This window comes from Ursus americanus, chromosome 18, assembly GCF_024610735.1.
Source record: "Ursus americanus isolate L20-20 chromosome 18, mUrsAme1.1.p, whole genome shotgun sequence".
Classification (NCBI taxonomy): Eukaryota; Metazoa; Chordata; class Mammalia; order Carnivora; family Ursidae; genus Ursus; species Ursus americanus.
This window is the reverse complement of record NC_142144.1, coordinates 49,865,996-49,882,482: the sequence shown is the minus strand read 5'-3', so window position 1 is coordinate 49,882,482 and position 16,487 is coordinate 49,865,996. Positions and strand designations below refer to the sequence as shown.

At 38.6% G+C, this 16,487-nt stretch overlaps 1 long non-coding RNA gene across 1 annotated transcript in view; it reads right to left on the bottom strand.

Annotated features, from left to right (window-relative positions):
* Window positions 1–16,487, bottom strand: part of LOC148108606 (uncharacterized) — a 68,400-nt gene that overhangs the window by 19,713 nt on the left and 32,200 nt on the right. Inside the window, exon 2 of the long non-coding RNA XR_015727500.1 lies at window positions 1–16,487. This exon is cut by the window's left edge and continues 19,713 nt beyond it. This is a non-coding gene — a long non-coding RNA (uncharacterized LOC148108606).

Below are 16,487 nucleotides of genomic sequence, written 5' to 3'. Positions count from 1 at the left end.
AAGAAAAATGATAGAAGTTCTGAATTTAAAAAGAGCGATGAATTTAACTTAGGATGTGTTCCTTTTCAAATTACTGTAACTGGTCAAGTAGTTTCAAGAACTTAGAAATGGTTTTGTCTCATAGATTTAAGACTTCCTACACACAACAACTGAAATCATTAGCCCTCTTCTGCAAATTATCAAATGGGTTGTCTTTCTATTAGGAAATCGAGCTAAATTTCCTGAAGAGAACCAGCTAAACTGTTTTTGTTATGTTGTTTTATTTATAAGAATCATATTAAACAGTTTGTTAAGAAGTAAACTCATTTTCTTACTAAATTCTGGTTGGTGATTTCCCTAACCAAAAAATTCTTTTTCTGAAAAAGTAGAAAAGTTTGTATGTCAAATATTGTATACCAAATAGATCAGTGATGGCTTATCACAATTACAAGCGAAATTTTTATCTTAAGGAAAACAAATTTAAACTCCACTTGATTTCAGTGACTACAATAACTTTTGGTATGTAGAAATTGTTTTTTAAACAGGTAGACTAACCTGAGAAATCTCTGACTAACCAGACAGATGAACTTTGAAGGAAGAGAAAGCTCAGCAAGGATTCTCAAACTCTGCCCAAAACAAACCTTCACTGACTTCCCCTACAGGTCTTTTTCCCTCTCTGTGGAGGTCCTTTTGAAATTTCATTCAAATCCCTAACAGCTCTTACCAAATTATATTAGAATTGTGACCTTATGATAAGATGCCTACAGATGATTCTAATTAATCTTAGTTTGTAGAATGGATTAATGAACGCATTTTGTAGCCCTTTGGATAGATTACACATATGTGCATTAATCGCTCGTGAGCATCTAAGAATAATTCCTGGAAAATCTACAAAGATACCCAATGGTTGAGAGTGGTAAGAAACTTCTCACAAAGTCCTTTGGGAATCAGGCTCTGACTGCTATCTTGGAGAAGGTAATGTATCAAACAGTAAGGGAAAATATATTATTTATTGTCCCCTTTCTCTTGAAGGGGGTAAGTGAAAGGTGTATTTTTCTGAGTGGTCATTTTAAGACACAATGCACAAAAACCGTAAGTCTAATGGCAAAATTTAAGACTCAAAACTTACAGAAATTCAAAGACCGCTTCTGTTGATTTGGACATAGCTTCCTTGCATTCTTTCTTTCTTAAGGGCACGTGTGTGAAACTCTTTCAAGTAAAAACTACTACAAGAAGACAAAGGGGAGAAAAGGACTTGCCTGTCCTCAGTCACTTCCTGGTCCCCTTGTGCTTAAACTGTTATCTCCATGATAAGCAAAGGTGCTCAGGGGGTGCTTTCAAAGTTTTAAGGCTCCAGCAGGAGTGATGACTGAGAGGCCCGCAGGCACTGCAAACCAACGCTGTCACTTCTAGTCACTGCTCGGCCCAGCTAATGCCATGCCTGTCATGACAAGCACCAGCCACCTTAAGGCACCACACCTCTACCTCGACAAAACATACCTTTGAAAAGGTATGAGCCATGGAGGGAATCTGTTTCAGGGGTTGCCAAGGGAAGCCAGCCTTGTCTATAACAGCAGAGAGGCAGTGAAAGAGCCCAAAGGCACAGATCCAAGGAGGGCCGCTAGCCTTAAGCGCAAATAATTGTTGTACTTCCTGTGCATGGACAGGGGGAAAAAATGACATGTTAAGATACCGTCTGACCAGGCTAAAGCGGGTTTAGTTGTCAGCCTAAACCTGCCATCTGGTGTTAAGATACAGCAGATCATCACACCCAGATGTGTTCCTTCAAACAAATCACATCTTTTTTTCTTATTCTCCCTTTTTTTCTTTCTGTAAAGAGAGAGGTCCCTGCCAAAGATACAGATCAGCTGAAGTTTACTTCAAACTAAAAACTCTTGTTAATTTACTCAGCCAAATGAGTAGGTATGTCATTTCATGCACCCACCCCCAAAAGCAACCACTTTTTAGAAATGGTATCTAGAGAGGCTGAGCAGAAAATCATTTGTGGGGCGCCTGGGTGGCACAGCGGTTGAGCGTCTGCCTTCGGCTCAGGGCGTGATCCCGGTGTTCTGGGATCGAGCCCCACATCAGGCTCCTCCACTATGAGCCTGCTTCTTCCTCTCCCACTCCCCCTGCTTGTTCCCTCTCTCGCTGGCTGTCTCTCTCTGTCGAATAAATAAATAAAATCTTTAAAAAAAAAAAAGAAAAAGAAAAAAAAGAAAAGAAAATCATTTGTTTACTACTCATTGACCCAAGTTAAGGATATCCTTAGTCATCAAAAAGCCATTTCATCTGAAAAGTGAAATTTGTTTCAGTGAAGTAGAGTTCTGAAATCCTTGTCTTCCTCTTTATTTTTGACTCAATATCTCATTCCACAATTGGGGTGGGGAAGGGTTATGCAGTGCTATCATTTGCACCTCATTACACTTGGGCTGAAGCTTTGAGAAAGCTGATATTCCCTCTAAATTTTTACAGATGCTTCTAGTTTACCAGTTCATGACTGTACTACTAGAAAAGACTTCCTGCCTCTAAACTGCTTGCTGGCATGTATGCTGAATTTCAAAATCCCTGAAAAAAGTAAACCTTTGTGGTGTTCTCTTAACTTTCTTGCTGGGGAAGAGGGGGAGGGTCACCAAAACCACACCATGCAAAAGCTTTTTCTTCTACAAAGTGAGACTCAATCTCTCAGAATTATTCCCTCCTAACTACTGACTGTTCATCTTGATTTGGAAACCTCCCACAAAAATGTTCATTAACAGAACGTTATTTGTGGAAGGTGTTTTTCATCATAAATTATGATTATGACACATTCACTAAGTTGTAGAAATAACACCATCACAGGCAGCCTTTCACCTGAGCCTATGTGTTTCCCTTTATTTTATACGTATCACTTGAAAAACACTTCGGACGGAGAGAAGGGACACTTTCTAAACTACCACCCCTTTTTTGTTTAATGGCTCCAGGGTTTTTTCAAAGTTCAGGGCAGGTGACACTGGCCTGTTCTTAATCTTTACTGCTTTAGCAATGTTAAGGCTGATGACGAGGGACACAAATCCCCTGATGGAACTGAATGCATTCCAAGCTCCCCGACCCACTCAAAGCCGTAATCCCCTGCAGCTGGATCTTACTTACCACCATGCACAGCTAATACATTTTTTAAAAGCTAGTCACTGGTGACAAATGTAAACTGGACAGAGCAGCAGCTCCCCCTTCTCCCTGCCTCACTCCCCCACCCCTCAATCTTCCCCCATAACCTAGAGACTTGCTGTTTCTGTGATGAATAGGACCTGCCTTTTAGAACCACCAAGCCCATGCCATATAGCTCTGCTCTAAGTGACTGGAAGGTTTTAAAAGCATCTTCAGCTGTCAGACTGTAACAAAAACAACAAAAAAGTCATCCTTAACACAAACATTTCACAACTGAGAAAACCCTATAAGTTGAGATTATCACTGCCATATTGAGCTCACTATTTGTTTCACTATCACATGCAGGCAAACCGTTCTGGCACCCTGGCCGCTCAACTGACTTAAGCTGGCTGCCATATTCACAGGCCTGATAAAATAAATGCAAAAAAAAAAAAGTAAACGAGGATATATTCTGTGATATATTTTGTTTTATATCCTTTCACTTTTTTCTTTTGGAAAAAATCTGGACAGAAATATAGTAAACAAATCATCTTTTATGATGGGCAAGTATGTTTTCACGATGGATTTTCATTGTCCACTTGGAGAAACCAAGTCACCCAAATAGACAATAGCTTTGTGCCGGATGAAATCTCCAAAAATTAGGGCAACAAACTATGAAAACCACAACTTAGAGACAGATGACAAGATCAATGAATGGCTATCTAAATTAGGAAAAAAATAAGTGTCAAATGGTATCAAAATGCCATACAATACAGATGACAAATTTTGACAAAGGAACAAGCTATCCACTTTATCTGGTGCAGAAAAAGCAAGGGTTAATCAATGTGAGTTTTTTTGGGTTTATTCTAGTTCCCAGATAACCAGTAATAAGTGCTACGATTTAAGTGATATTACCAATTAGACTTGGCGATGGCTACCCCAACACTGACTACAACGCTTAAATTGCATTAGGTTTAATTACTGCAAAATTACATCTGGAAAGGGAAGCATAATTTTATAACCACCCTCAGCATTCTAGCTTGAGTTCAGTCCCTGCATGATACATACTCGCCCTAGTAATTGAGGCCCTGAAAGGCACCACAGTTAATAATGTGTAACTAGCAAGAACACAAGGAGAAGCAACAAGCAGGTCTCCAAGAATTAAATTCACATCTGATTATGTGACCTCTCAGTGTCCTCCTGGCACTGCTGAGAGCAGGTACTCCAAAAGCAGCCTGGTGATCAGCGTCAGCAGGACCCATGGAAGAGGAATTTAGCTGGGAGAGGGGTGGGGTAGGACAAGTCACTGTACCAATGGGGAAGGAATTAGGACAACGTGTTTGAAAGAGTCCAGCTCTGATTTTCCTACTTGTCACCCACTGTCACATTCCCAGAATCCAGAGAACTCAGTCAACACATGAGTAATTCAATCAAATGGGAAAAATACAAAGTCTGTTGTTCATGGTGACTCTAGTGCCTTGGGACTAAACTTAAATGTGGGGTGTGTGCAAATAAGGGGAATTTGTGAGTTCTGATGAGAGAACGAGACAAGAAGGTTTAGAGATTACTACATGTACACATGTGTAAAAAAGTATTTTGTGGTACACGTCAGGAATCCAAAGTGTGAAAAACATATAGGTGGCTGTACTTTTTTAAGACTGAGAATATAGAAATAAATCAAAAAAAAAAAAAAGGAAAGAAAATGGGCCTCTGTGATTCATAAATTTCAGAGTTATGATTAATGGCAACACACACTTAGTCTAAATCCATATTATATATCCATTCGTCCAAAAAACACTTATTAAGGCATGCTGTATTGTTCATATAGTAATCAAAGATGGCAGTGCTTTACAGCATTACTTTAAATATCTATCATAAATCCAAGCAGTATTTCCACTTCATAATACAAAATGATCTCAGGTCTAATTTCCCATGTCTATAATGATATGTACATGCTATAAAGTTGTCAAAAAACCTACACAAAATGTAAAAAGTTAAGCGTCAAGGGAAAAAAAAAGACTGAATCATAACCAGATCTCTGCATGTTACTTAAAATGTGATAAAAATGGAGCTTTCTTAATCAAACCTTTTATTACTAAAATATACTGTAATTGTGCCCACCAAAATCACAGGTAGAAGTCTGTAATTAATCCAATAAGAAATGTTGATTATATTTGATAGGAAAACCACAACAAATTCTATTTCTCAGAACTTCCAGGAACCAATTCATAACACTTACAAAAACCCAACTGAAAATGCTCAGTTTTGAGTAAGCATAAATCCTCGCAAGGAAACACATATAAAATGAATACTGTCTCTTTAAGTTGAAGGAACTACTATAGTTAGGTAGTATGAAGCCAAGAAAAAGTTCTGAAGTTTAACTCTCAGGAGCAAACATTTTCTACTTGTGAAGTAAACTCTGTTGAAAGACAGCAGACTACGGTCCCACCAGTAAAAACAGGAAAGTTTTCAGCCAGTGACAGCTTTGCCTACAGAGAAAAAAAAAGTGTCATAGACTCACTTTATTAAACCATATGCTCATTGCCCTGTGAAGAAAGCAGGGTCACTAATTAGTTCATTCTGTGAAAGAAGCCCTTCCTGATCCCGTTGACTTTTGTCCCCCTGGTTAGCTCCAGCTATTTCTGTCATGCAACTTGAAAATCACTGGAGGGAGGAAGATCGCCATAACAACCGCTGAAATGATCTTGTGGAATGTGTCTAGTGGCACTGGAATAACCTGAATATGTGCTCCAGATGTGTCGGCTGTCAGGAAAAAAGTAAACACATCTGATGGACAGCGTATGACTAGATGGCCTCGAAGCGACTCCAGAGGCTCAGAGAGGGGGAGGGGCTGCATATGTGAGCAGAGGGGTGGCGGATGGGGCGGGCAGAGGAGAAGGGGGCGAGCCCACAGCCTGCTCGAGGCCCCGCAGGACCTGGAGCCTGGGGCGCCTGGGAGGACTGAGCGCGACTGTTCCGCCCGCGTCCCTCCCCTGAGTGGCCTCTGTGGGACTGCAGCGGCCCCTGCGAATTTCCGTCTGGCACGGACTTGTGAGCACTTGGGAGCAAACTAAAACATGAATGCTGAGAGGAAGGGGAGAAAGAGAGGGAGCGGGTTCAAAATGCTTTCTGTCTTAAATATTAATGGCAACATGTTTTTAAAGCATTCTGTCTTCGGGGGAAGGCTGACTCCAGGCCCCTTACTCTCCGTCTACCAAATGAATGGTTGTGCCTTTTTGCCCTATATGCAATACGCTAAAGCACTCTTTTTATTAGGTGACTGAGTGATTACATTCCTGATCTGAAAATGTTGTCTTTTTTGATGTTGGTGTTGTTCCATAGACTTTCACAAGTTGGACAAGTGGGTTGGTTCCCTCACCCAAAATATTTTTTTAAAATATTTTTTTTAAATATTTTCCTAATGAAATACACAGAAAGGACTAGAAAACATGATATAGGCCAAAACACATTTTCACCTTAGGTCCTATTCTCAGGGGTGTTTGCAAAGGGAAGGATTTAGCTCTATGCCCAGTGCTTATGTTCACAAACAAAACAGCAATTCTACAAACATCTAGCACACAGTAGGCACTTGTTGTATATCTGCTGAATTAAACTGGTTTTTAATGTGTAAGATTTAACTAAAAATTCTTCTTCAGTTCTACATATAAACAGTGGCAGAGATTACTTAAAAAAATAAGTAACCAAGTTTAAAAATACTTAAGAAAAATAAATGGGAAGTTTATTTCCCCAAAGGAACAAAAATGCCTCCCTAAAGAAAATAGGAAACACGGTATCCACTATAGTACACAAACCACCTACTTGTGCATGAATGTCTACTACTCCAACAGTTTGCAGAATGAACTTGAGTTTTCCAGAATATGTTTTAAAAAAATTTCACCGAAGTCTTATCATAAATGCTTGCATCTGTGAAAAGGCTTTAAAGGTTTGTGCAGAAATTCAGAATTGATGTCAAAAGTTTTTCAAGCAACATATACCAGATTCTTCTTTCAAAAGCTGCACAATTGTATTTCAATTAAATTTCTACTAGTTTTAGTTTTCTTAACAAAGAATGAAACTGTGTTGGAGGGTATTTATTTCTATAAAATACACCTTTAAAATATAAAATTGCTTATCTAAAATCTTTAAAATGGCCTATGCTTAACATTCATTAAGCTCAATAAATTATATCACCTGTGCTGAGGGATGGCGGCATTCACCTCGCACTTTCTCTCGTTCAAGGAGATTGCCAATTTATGAATCCCCTTTCAATTTCTAAGTATCTAAGTACATTTTCCTCCTTCGATAAAACTCATTTAGTGACTCAGATTCTGAAAGTAGATCACCAAAGGGAAAAAGAAAACTATGAGAAATTATTATTTGAGAGCAGAAAATAGAACAAATCTTCAACTCACTCTCTACTCTGTAATTCACACATTTAACCTGGCAGAAGAAGACCCTAAGGATGCTTAAAGGCTGAAGGACTCAAAATTTGAAGAAATAGGTGCAAGAACAACAAGAGTGAATGGCACTGCTTCTGCCTTCTAGAAATTGGATTCCACTGGCAGCGGGCTGAATGAAGCCAATAACAGATTCACGGTTGTGGAAAATGTTTCATACTCCTCTAAACGAAAACGTCGTTATTTCCTTGTAACAGAAACTGTAGCTCTTGACAAGCTAGACAACCTAAAATAATCATTGCCAAGGTGCAATTTATAAAATTTGTTGGCAACCTATAAAAAAGAAATAATTTTGGTATTTGCAATTATTTGCAGAGCATACTTTATTATTATTCCAGTCTAATCTAGGCCACCCCCCAAATTAAAAGACTTCAAAACGGGCTGACAGATTTCCAAATAAAAAGCTTAATATTTAAAAGCTTTTATGAGCCAAAATCATAAATGTGCACATTTGTAGAATGAAGTGCCAAATGTCCAAAAGATGGATGAGTTTCAATGACCATTTTCATTTGCCTTGACCTTAGTATTCAACCAATAAGCAGAAAGTTCATGTATACTCAAAGAATTGGAATGTATTTATATTCATTCATGTGATGTTTCTTATCCAACTGAAGTTCCTAACACTGAACTTGTAGTTAACTTTTATAAGAAGGCAAATAAAGCGTTCGATCTTTCCTCAAATTCAGAGTAATGGTTTTTCAGCGAGGTAGGGGTGGGGGTGTATGTGTGTGTGGTTCTTAAGAGCATCAAAAGGTTGGAATGGGATGAAACCTGGAGTTAATGTAGGAAGTATTCAAGTTCCAGAAGTTATATGATATCCATACGAACAGATTTGGTGGCTGAACTCCACACTATTAAGTCTGTGGCTGAAATCAGACTTCGTACATACATTCTGTCCGGAGTTCATTTCGTGTTCAAAACCCAATCAAGTGCTCATGGGTCACAGTTCTCAAACCACCAGCTTCTCTTCGTGCCACACAAGTTGCACAAGCTCCATACATATTATTTTTAATGCTTTTCTATTTTGTCCCACTGAGCAAATAATGGTAATACACATAACATGCTTATAACAAGACTTAGATTAGCAGACTCATCAAGCAAGATGTAGGAGACTTTGGAAAGTTATAGCAACAATTCTTTTATCATTCTATACGGCATTACAGACCAGCACATAACTACTAGCAAGTTAAGGAAGGCCGGGGAAGTTGACTACTCAAGCAAAAAAACCAAACCAATACAAAATAAAACAAAACAAAACAAAACAAATAAAAACACTTAAGAGGACAACTAGCACGCCAATCTATTAGAATTCCAGCTGGCTACAAGTAAAACACCGCAATGGAGTTTTCTGGCTACAGGAGTTCTGAACCAGCCATGTCACAAGCTTCATTCACGAGGCACCATTTGTTGAGCGGAAACCAGAGGTTATAGGAATAAATGAAACCAAACTCCAGATCTAAAGATTTTCTGGTTTTTTGTTGAAGGGAACATGGATTCTCGAGAAAAGCATTTGAAAAGACGTGAAAGAGAACTCTTCAGTCTTTAAAACAATGAGAAACTCTTTAAAAGAAAAATATGAAGCTATTACATGTCCTTAAATGCCAACAGAATAAGAGAAGAAAATCCAGAAGGTTCTGTGACACCATCAGTCATGTGTCGGACTATCAAGGGAAAAGAAGCTATGAAGCAGCACAGAATTCCAGGGAAAAGCAGGCAAACTGAAATGGAACACAAAGAACACAATGTGTTCTGTCCAACTGCAAAAGCCTGAAAGATTCCTTATCAAGAACAAATAGCTAGAACATTTGACCTGCTTATTATAATGTCATCAAAACCGTTCACCCCTCTCATGCCCCGACTATAAAATAAGCGAATCAGTGAATCCTAACCCAAGTTTACAACAAAGAGAATATTCTTCCAAGGGGTCTGTGAAATCCTCAAGACAAAATATAACAATGAACATTAATTTCAAAAATATTTTTCATGTAGCATTTTGATGGTTGAAGGGAAAATAAGCCAAAAAGACTTGAACAAAAGTTGAGAAAAATCCCTGAATCCACATTCCTTGTTATTATAGACAAGGAATCAGCCTTATAAAAAGTTCAGTGATTCACCCCATATCACAGCTATGTATCTGGAGAATTAGAGCAAACACCCTCCTTGCAGTGATATCCTCCCACAAATCCATCCTCCTCTTGTCACAACCAACCTCACTCCTACTCCCAAATGACAACTGATGTGAATTCCCCAGATGATGAATTCTTCTTAGAAGCTCCACCTAAAGATGAAAGACAACATTAACAAAGAAATCCAAAGAAATCTCCTGGACAATTTCAACCTTCTGTCCCTATAAGCATTTTACTATAATTGTTAAAATATAAAATATCCATTTTGAGTTTGAACTCCACTCTTATTCCACTTCTTGGAACAGGTGCTCCCAAGCAATTAAATGCCAAGAGGGAAGAGAAAAAAGCTGGACTGAGAAGCCAGAGATCTGTGGGTCATTACCCCCAGAGTAGTAATAGTTGACTATATTCTTTTATTGTTCCTCTATCCATAGTTTACTAAGGGCAAAGAGCAATTTTTTTCTCTGTTTTTCAATATTACTGTCCTTGCAGGCCCATCACGAGACCCTAACATACAGGGAATTGCTCGTTATTTGGCTGCTTGCTGTAAAGAATCATTACTACTACACATGGGATAAGGTCCCCAGCTCCAGAAAGAGGATCACCTCAAAAGGACTGACAAGTGCCAGAGCTAAACCTTCAAAAAAAGATGTGGACTGAAACCCTGCTTAAAACCTTCAACAGCTTCCCATTTCACTTAGAATAATGACTAAGGGCCTTACCATGGCCTACAAGCCCCTCTTCTCCATGGCTCTACTCTTTCCACACCAGCTACAATAGCTTTCTGTCCACACTTCCAATGTCCCAAGCTCCCTCTGATCTCAGGGCATTGGTCTTTGTGCAACACTCAGCACCCTTTGACTTAACCTCAAAAAACAAAAAACGAAAAAACAAAAAAAACAAAACCCAAACCCCAACTAATTTCTCTTCATCCTTCAGATCTTAGTTCAAAAGACTCTTCAGGAAAATCTGCCCTGACTCCACTAACTACATTTGGTGTCTGTTTCTTTATATTTAGGGTTCTGAGAAATATTCCATTTGGAAAAGCAGGGAGGGATTCCAAATCTCAAAAAAAAGTTTGACTGTCATGGGCCAATTTCAAAAGTCCCCTAAAGCAAAATAATTCTGATATTTAGTATTTTAACTTCCACTCTTGAGTTAAACTGTATTAATAAAGGATTCAGTGTTATAAATTTGTAAATCCCCAAGTCTGCTTGTTAGGGCAAATGTTCATTTATTTCAAACACTCCAAAAATAGATCAATACTTTTATAAACTGTGGCCACTTTATTCCTTCTTTCTTCATGTTGGTTGTAATAAGTGGCAGCTGCAGAAGGACAAAAAAGACACAAGGCTTAGAACCAGACTAGAGTCAGACTGCTACTTACCAACTGTCTGACCTTAGGCCAAGTACAGTATCTTCTCTAGGACCATTTTCTCTTTTGTGAGAGGAGAAAAACAATGATACTTTCTTTCCTTCTTTTTTGAAGATTTTATTCATTTATTTGAGAGAGAGAGAGAGAGAGCACAGCACACTCACAAGCAGGGGGAGTGGCAGGCAGAGGGAGAGGGAGAAGCAGACTCCCCACTGAGCAGGGAGTCCGATGTGGGGCTCAAACCCAGGACCCTGAGATCATGACCTTAGCTAAAGGTAGACGTTTAACCAACTGAGCCACCCAGGTGCCCCACAGTGATACTTTCTTTAGAAGATTCAAAAGACATATATCTGAAAGCCAACATTTATATTCCTAATATGTACCACATTCACCATTTTACAATTTTGCCTGATTATCTAAATAAGTCTCCCTATCCATATGTAAACACCATAAGAGTAAGATAGTATAACTCTTCTTTCCCTATCATTGACTCCTTAGAGCTTAGTACAGTATCTGCTTTCTCTATATATTAAGCACCCAGCAAAGAATTTTTATATTAATGAATTAATAAAAAGATACTACAATATAGAATGGATGCCCCCATCCCCTTTTGTTAGCTTTGATTTCTTTTTTAAGTGAAAAGTTTATTCTAAAATGGATAATACATCTTTGGCGTTCTCACCTATGAATGGTGGTTAATATTCTTTGATAGAAGTCAATGTTCACTGGGACAAAGTCAGTCATGTATACCAACGAGTACTTAAGAAAAGTCTAGTCAATGGGTGGTAATGGCTTCCTTCACTAGTCATCACAAATTCTATGCCACTGTTGAAAAGGAGAACTGAGTACAATGTGTGTGCAACAATCAGCAGTGTCCTTCTACACAAATGGAGACACAATTCACGCAGATGAAATGTTAGCGGCAGCAACTTCATATAATAACAATAGCAAACACTGCCTACTTTTTCCACACGGCATTAAAAACTGTTTAATATTTCAATCAGCAACAGATTGATTTTTCTGTGTCAAGCATGTTTTTAAGTTCTTTACATTAGCAACATTCAATCCTCACCACCACAAATCCATGAAGTAAGTCTTATTATTATCCTTATTTTAGAGGCAATATGAGTCTGCACTGCCTTTGTGCTTATAAAAACTTTTCACTTAACATCTAGTTAACAAAAAACTAGTATGTGCAAGGCAAAGTTCTGATATATTTTAAATGTGAGATTTACGTCTCTTGCCAAGAAACACGGATTTAAGTTAGAAGAGGTCTTAAAAGAACTGGTGTCTAAAGTTGTATTGTTTTTTCCCAGTCTTACCAGTTTTGAGACTTGCTCTAATAGGATAAAGCTTTTAACTGCAGGGAGCCTTTAGTAAAAGGCAGCACCCATCTCACCTAGTTAAGAATCCTGGCACTAGAAATCCATTTCACCCCACTTAGCAGCAAGCTGGAGTACATAATTATTTTCATCTGGTTATAACACAGGGTGGTGAGTTTAATCTCTAAAACCCTACAGGGATTGGTTTTAACAGTTTTAGAAATTGCCTCTAATGCTACGAATGTGCTGCACAGCAAGATGGTCCTGCTAATGGTTCCCAGACTAGGATTTGGGGGGACCAAAGGCATGGCTCCCTCCTTTCCATAATTTCCTTTCCATTCTGGGCCAGGTCTGTGGTCACTCAAGGTATCCTCATGGCTCCGCTTTCAAAAACAATTTGTTCTGATTTAGACAAAGGAATAGAGGTCTTTTTTTTTTTTAAGTTTTAGTCAATGATTACTATTTATGTACTCAAATGAAGCCATATATAAAGTGGGCCATCAGTGGTATAGTCTTGAAAACTCTAAGGTGTATATGCAGATGAAATAGATCCCCAAACAATAATGTGGCCATGAATGTGACCCAATCTCTAGTTTACCTTGATTTTTAAAACTTTTGCTAAACCATTCCTTCCAGGAAAAAAAAAAAATCTAGAAAAACAATTCAAGAATATAATTTAATGTCTCCCTTATTATTATTTTTTTTTATTAAGTTGAACCCTACAACCATCAACCCTAATTTCTCCCAGGTCCTTAAATGAGCCCTCACCATCAGGAATGAAAAGAGGACATGTTGCTAATCAACTTTTCAAGTGAAATTGCTAAAAAGACTAGAACTAACAAATCCCATTAAGTAAAAATGATGATTTTCTTCAGTTTTTGGTAGAAGAGTCAACCCTGATACATACATTCAAATTAAACTTCTCTGCTTATTCAGAAACGACCCTTGGGCTAGTCACAGCATTTCAAGTGACAACAAGCCACTTATATTAATAATGACAACTACATGTCTAAAAGTCAACTTATATACCTGGTTCAACATACGCTAGAATATTTTGGCTTTGCCAAAAGAAAATTCATCATACCATAAAATCCCTCCTACATGATGTGGGGGATTACATAGGCAAATTCTAAGAGTCAAGTTTGTATAAGGCATAGAGATAGAAAAGTAACAAAACATTTTCAAATTTTTCCTTTCTTTTCACTTTTTTTTTTTTTTAAAGAATTTATTTATTTATTTGACAGAGAGACAGCCAGCAAGAGAGGGAACACAAGCAGGGGAAATGGGAGAGGAAGAAGCAGGCTCCCAGCAGAGCAGGGGGCCTGATGCGGGGCTCGATCCCAGAACCCTGGGATCACGCCCTGAGCCAAAGGCAAATGCTTAACGACTAAGCCACCCAGGCGCCCCTCTTTTCACATTCTTAACCCAGAGCAAATATCTCAGTAGGATAAAACTGAAACACCATGAAACACAGTCTTTAAAACCCAGAATTCCATCAGACTGCAAAGTCCTTAGGGAATTATCTCCAGCTCCAAAAGCAATACCTGGCATAAAGGAGGTCCTCGAATTATTAAATGAAACCTCAGAACTACAGTCTTTAAAATACTTTCAGACATATTGTCATACTGACCTAAGATATACAAGACAGGGATGCTTACAGCACTTGAAAGATGAGGAACCAGAACATCAGAGCCACAACTAGCCTGATCCTAGGACTCTCAAGACACTGTTTTCCACTACCATCACACTGTGCTCCAACATTTAAAAAGCTCGGAGCACCCATTCTCTAGCGTTTGTTCTGCTTTCTATATCTTATGATCTGTGGTGTAAAAACACCAAAAATGGAAGGCAACCGGATCATTCAGATGTCAAACTCTAACTAGATCCACTACTGTCCTTTGCAGCTGTGAAAGTCTGATGGCTCAGGCCACCAGATGCTTACTTACATCTACTTACACAAGACATATTAACACTATATTACTCTGTACACGAATTTCGATTTACCATTTACTTTTAAACAAAAAATGTTTCTTTGGAAGTTTTTTCATGCACAGATCTTGACTGACAGATTTAAAGTCTAGATAGACTTTGGCAGGAAAAACTTGAAGCAAAGGAATTCAAGCTGTTACCACTCACTTTCCAGGTTCTGTAGATTTCTCTATAAAAACTGATCACAACAGAACATACACACTAGCCTCTATGAATTACAGGATGAAAAATCCAGTATATTTTCAGATTCCCCAATTTAGACATGATCTTCACCTGGTAGCTCACTGTTACTCTTAGGTAAAATCAGCTGCTGATTCAACGTTTCTGGAATTACTGTATGCCAGGTTTACGTAAGGTTTGGTGACTCGAACATAAATAAACATGAATTGTGCCCTTGGACAATCTTAATAGCGGCTAAGACAGATTCAAAGAAATTTAAAAAGGCAACGTATGGCCTTTGTGTGCCACAAGCATGTATGCTACATTCAACATCTTAAGGAATACACATGAAGGAAAACTACTTATTTTGTTGGTCAATGAGGTGAGCTAACGAGTTAGTTCTTACATAGGCCCTTCCTTATATAAAGGCCTAATACAGAGGCACCTGGGGGCTCAGTCTGTTAAGCATCTGCCTTCAGCTCTGGTCATGATCTCGGGGTCCTGGGATCGAGCCCTGCGTCTAGCTCTCCGCTCAACAAGGAGTCTGCTTCTTCCTCTCCCTCTGTCCCTCTCTCCGCTCGTGCTCTCTCTCTCTCTCTCTCAAATAAATAAAATCTTTAAAAACAAAAAAAGGCCTAATACATAAAAGTCATTAAATTATACAGTTTCTAATACAGTACATTAAGTCTATAATAACTCTGGATAATTTTCTTAGATAACAAAAAATATTAGAAAGTTAAGAATTCTTAAAATCAACCAATAATTCCTCAATAGTTTGTATCTTTATATACCTGAAAGCAATCTTACTGCTTTCAACACTGCTGAGCCAATCGTAACTTGCACTAGTGGCTAAGGATTCCGCACCTTTTAATGCCGTTTATACTACGCTGTATATCAAAATGGCAAGAATTACATGCCATCACGGATTTTCTTACATGCTTTCCTTCTATGTGGTACTAAAAACAACCCAAAATACTACTTAGCTTTGAAAGTTATCCCAGAACAGATAAGTGCTCTATATAAAAAAAAAAAAATTTAACTATGGTTCATTTGAAGGCTTACTTTTATGAAGGGACCTATTCGGTTTGATTCACTCAGATCTGCAGGTTAGAAGGGAATACCAGGTGAGATTTTTTAAGCGATGTCTACACCAATGTGGGACTCGAACTCACAACTCCGAGATCAAGAGTTGCATGCTCCACAGACTGAGCCAGCGAGGTGCACCTCAGGCACCCTCCTCCCCAGGTGCGTCTATTTAAAGCACACTGTGCACTCTTCAGTTCTGGCAACAGCCACTTCATTCCTTGATAGATGCCATCCCTATATGTCTTTTAGGCAGCTAGCTCTACGGCCTATGATTCTCTCCCAAAGGTAGAAGTACACTAGCTTTCAGGCAGAAATACAAAGGCTGATTAAAAGAAGACTGTCTCACCCCTACTGCTAAGAAAAATGTAATCTCTGACATAAATTTGAATTGAAAGGGATCGTTAAATATGATTTCTCAAATATGGTGCATGTACCTACAAACACGTATCCTTGCAAGCACACACGCCCACCACCACCCCTGTGACAGTCACCGGCAACTGCTCAACTTCTTCCCAGTGACCCAAGGCACAATCTCAGAATCCTTCTCAAGTAGCCATTACTAATCTATCGATATTGCAGGAGGGCTGAAACCTGTTTTCCATTCTTCATTTTGTCTGCTCTTCAGATAAGGAGCTCTGAAGAAGTACCAAAGAAGTTACAAAGATCAAACAGCTAGACAGTGACAGAATCTAGGTTAGAGAAAAAACAGACCATATACCACAGTGCCTATCTGGAATGTTTATCATACACACCCTAACTGATACTAATTCCTTGATTCCTTTGTGTTCTGATTATTTAATTTCTTACCATCTCATTTTGGCAGCCACATAAGCTCCTCTCCCTTTTGCTTTTAGAAAATTCAGCATCC